The sequence below is a fragment of the Ranitomeya imitator genome, chromosome 3, assembly GCF_032444005.1.
Source record: "Ranitomeya imitator isolate aRanImi1 chromosome 3, aRanImi1.pri, whole genome shotgun sequence".
Taxonomy (NCBI): domain Eukaryota; kingdom Metazoa; phylum Chordata; class Amphibia; order Anura; family Dendrobatidae; genus Ranitomeya; species Ranitomeya imitator.
The window spans coordinates 401,109,764-401,114,763 of NC_091284.1; positions in this window are offsets into that span (position 1 = coordinate 401,109,764).

Here is a 5,000-nt window from a genome sequence, read left to right on the forward strand (position 1 = left end):
ATGTATCCCCCCAGGGCCCCTATTGCATTGTGTAAATACCTTGCGTTGTCGTTTTTGCCTGTGAGCGGCGCTATGGCTGCAGCTGGGTACGGGTCACATGACCCCCAGACTGCAGCCGCCGCTCATTTCCGCCGACGTCACGTCAATTTCCAGGCTCTGAAAATTGACGCGACGTCAGCAGCAGGCGTGACCAGCCCCCACAGTCTGCAGTCACTCAGCAAAAGTGACTGGGCTGGGGGCGGGGCTGCCTGCAGGGCTGTGCTGGGGGCGGGCGGGGCTATGTGTGCTCACTGCTCAACCTGGGATCTGAGGACAGGGCTGTGCTGGCTCTGCTGAGGGGAGTGCGTGGATGCCTGACGCTGGGGTCTGGGTGCCGGCATGTGCCGCTCGGTGCCGGCGGTCTCCTGTGCCGCTCGGCGCCGGGGGTCTCCTGTGCCGCTCGGCGCCGGGGGTCTCCTGTGCCGCTCGGCGCCGGGGGTCTCCTGTGGGGGGTTGTTGGTGTGTGTGTGTGTGTGTGTGTGTGTATATATATGTGTATGTATGTGTGTGCAGGCATCGTCCGATGGGACTACAAGTCCCATCGGGCTCTGCCTGCTACACTGACAGTGACTGGCACATTAGCCAATGATGGGACAGTTGTAGTCCCATCATCCGGCTAATGTGTTGAATGAAAAAAAAAAAACACTCAGTACATACATACAACACACACCATGTAACATGCGACGACATGCACCATGCGACGACATGCTACATGCACCATGCGACGACATGCACCATGCGACGACATGCACCATGCAGCGACATGCACCATGCGACGGCATGCAACATGCACCATGCAGCGGCATGCGACATGCACCATGCGACGACATGCACCATGCGACGACATGCACCATGCAGCGACATGCACCATGCGACGGCATGCACCATGCGACGGCATGCAACATGCACCATGCAGCGGCATGCGACATGCACCATGCGACGACATGCACCATGGAACGACATGCACCATGCGACGACATGCACCATGCAGCGACATGCACCATGCGACGGCATGCGACATGTACCATGCGATGACATGCGCCATGCACCATGCGACGGCATGCGACATGCACCATGCAGCGACATGCACCATGCAGCGACATGCACCATGCGACGGCATGCAACATGCACCATGCAGCGGCATGCGACATGCACCATGCGACGACATGCACCATGCGACGACATGCACCATGCAGCGACATGCACCATGCGACGGCATGCGACATGTACCATGCGACGACATGCACCATGCGACGGCATGCGACATGCACCATGCAGCGACATGCACCATGCAGCGGCATGCGACGACATGCACCATGCAGCGGCATGCGACGACATGCACCATGCAGCGACATGCACCATGCAGCGACATGCACCATGCAGCGACATGCACCATGCAGCTACATGCACCATGCGACGGCATGCGACATGTACCATGCGACGACATGCGTCATGCACCATGCGACGGCATGCGACATGCACCATGCGGTGACATGCACCATGCGGCGACATGCTACATGCACCATGCGCTGGCATGCACCATGCGACAACATGCAGCGGCATGTGACATGCACCATGCAGAGGCGTGCAACATGCACCATGCAGCGGCATGTGACATGCACCATGCGACGACATGCACCATGCAACAACATGCGCCATGCGACGGCATGTGACATGTACCATGCGACGACATGCTACATGCACCATGCGATGACATGCACCATGCGACGACATGCACCATGCGACATGCTACATGCACCATGCGCCGGCATGCGACATGCACCATGCAACGACATGCACCATGCGATGACATGCGACATACAGTACATACATACTACAGACATACAGTACATATAACATAGAGTACATACTCACCATCACTTGTCACTTTGTTCCCCGAAGCCATTGTCACCTGTAAAAAATATTAAAATAATAAACAAACAATATACTCCCTGTCCGCAGAAATCCAATTAAAACGAGTGTCCCACGACGATCTCCCGTGGAGAGCAGGAGCATCAGTTGATGCGACCACTCTCCAGGGGCTCCAGGAACACAATGATGGAAGGTATCCTTCCATCATGTATTCCTCACAAGGTATTCCTACGCCCCTGTGAGAAAATAGTCCCTAGTCTCACTATTGGCATTGCTGGGTGAGACATTTTCCCACGCAGCAATTGCCATAAAGTGAGACCAGTGAACTAGAGTAACCTCAGTGATGCACTGCAGGAGCCATTGTCTCCTGTCAGTGTGTCACTGAGGGTCCTATAGAGCAGTGACATCACCCGATGTCACTGTTCTATAGGGGAGATCGTCGTGGGACACTCGTTATTAATTGGACTGCGTCGGACAGGTAGTATACGGTTTATTATTTTACTTTTTTTTGCAGGCGCAGAAGTATGGTAAGTATGGTTAAATGAAGAATATTAAAATATTTTTTTCCAAATGTGTGTGTTTTATTAACCCTTTCTTACTATTGGATTAGTAATGGATAGGCGTCTTATTGACGCCTCTCCGTTATTAACCCGGCTTCATGTCACCTTACAATAGCAAGGTGACATTAACCCCTTATTACCCCATATCCCACCGCTACTCGGGAGTGGGAAGAGAGGGGCTAAGTGCCGGAATTGGCGCATCTTACAGATGCGCCATTTCTGGGATGGCTGCGGCCTGGTATTTGTAGCCGGGGGGGGGGGCAATATCCATGGCCCCTCTCTAGGCTATGAATATAAGCCCGCAGCTGTCTGCGTAGGCTTTCTGGCTATAAAATATAGGGGGACCCCACATCATTTTTTGGGGGGGTTCTTCTATTTTAATAGCCAGTAAAGGCTACGCAGACAGCTGCGGGCTGATATTCATAGCAGGCTACAAATATTGGCCCCCGGCCGTCGGCTTTCCCCCTCTGGCGCAGAGAATTGCACGGGAGCCCACGCCGTTTTTTTCTTTATTTTTAAAAAATTCAACGCTCATTAAGGCCTCTTTCACTCTTGCGTCGGTACAGGTCCGTCGCTATGCGTCGGGCCGACGTACCGACGCACGTTGTGAAATTTGTGTACGAAGTGGGCAGCGGATGCAGTTTTTCAACGCATCTGCTGCCCATTCTGAAGTGCGGGGAGGAGGGGGCGGAGTTTCTGCCGCAACGGCCAAAAAAACGTTCACTTGAACGTTTTTTCGTGCCGACGGTATTCCAAAACACGACTGATCCGTAGCACGACGGACGCGACTTGTGGCCATCTGTCGCTAATACAAGTCTATGGGTGAAACGCATCCTGCGAGCACATTTGCAGGATCCATTTTTTTCCACCGGGATGTTTTTTTTCCGCCGGATCCGTTTTTTTCCGCCAGATGTTTTTTTTTTTCCACCAGATCTGTTTTTTCCACCGGATCCGTTTATTTTCGCCGAATCCTTTTTTTTACGCCAGATCCGTTTTTTCTCATAGAGTTGTATTAACACCTGATGGCCACACGTTTCATCCGTTTTTGGCAGGATACGTCAAAAAAGCTCTTTCCGCCGAACGGAAAACACATACAGAGAAACGGTTTTTCGGTACGTCGAAAAAATGCACAGCGACGGATCTAGCAAAAAAACGGATGAAACGTGTGGCCATCAGGCGCTAATACAACTCTGAGAAAAAACGGATCCGGCAAAAAAAAAAAAGGATCCTGCAAATGTGCTCGCATATAGTATATAAGACAGCCTCCCCCATAGAATATAATATACCCCACATAGTATATAAGACAGCCTCCCCCATAGAATAGAATATACCCCCGCAGTAGTATATAACACAGCCACATCTATAATATAACACTGGGAGCGTCACTCTGTCCGAAGCCTTTATAGACTGCGCAAGCGCCGGCGCAGTCTGGACCCCACAGAGTGACGCTCCCAGGAGATCGAGGTATGCTTAAACACTGAACGCACACCACGATCTCCAACGGAGAGGCAGGGACGCGCCAGGAGGGTAAGTATAAGCTATATTCACCTGTCCCCCGTTCCAGCGCTGCGTGCGGCTCTGTCTCCCGGGTCCTCTGCCTGTGATTTTCACAGTTCAGAGGGCGCGATGACGCGCTTAATGCGCGCTGCCCTCTGACTGAACAGTCACAGCCAGAGGACCGGAAGAAGTGGCGTGCAGCGCTGGAACAGGGGACAGGTGAATATAGCAAGTGTCGGGGGCCTGAGCTAGCGGCAATACCGGCACCTGACCCCCACAGCGCGCCGGTGTCCCCGCCTGCTCAGGCCCCCCAGCACTCGGTGCCCAGCGACGATAGGTGAGTATGTTATTTTTTTTTTTTATATATATATATATCGCAGCAGCATACGGGGCATATAATACTATGAAGCATCTTATGGGGGCCATCAACATTTATGGAGCAGTGTATGGGGCATATACTATGGAGCATGTTATGGGGGCCATGAACCATAATGGAGCAGTGTACCGGCCATATGCATGGGAGCAGCAAATTACAGAACGGTGGCGCAGGATGGGAGCAGCACATGTCAGAATGGGGCTGCAGGATGGCAGCAGCACATGACAGAACAGGGGTGCAGGATTTGAGCAGCACATGACAGGATGGGGGCGCAGGATGGAGCAGCACATGACAGGATGGAGACCATATACCAATATAAATGCTCGCCACCTGGGCGTAGAACGGGTTCAATAGCTAGTAGTATATAACACGGCCTCCCCCATAGAATATAATATACCTCCCATAAAATATATCAAAGCCCGCATATAATATAGCACAACTTGCATAGTATATAGCACAGCCCATGTAGTAGTATACAGCACAGCGCGGGTCGTAGTATATACAGCACAGCCCGAATAGTAGTTTACAGCACAGCCCGTGTAGTAGTATACAGCACAGCCCGTGTAGTAGTATACAGCACAGTCCGGGTCGTAGTATATACAGCACAGCCCGCGTAGTAGTAAATACAGCACAGCCCGCGTAGTAGTATATACAGC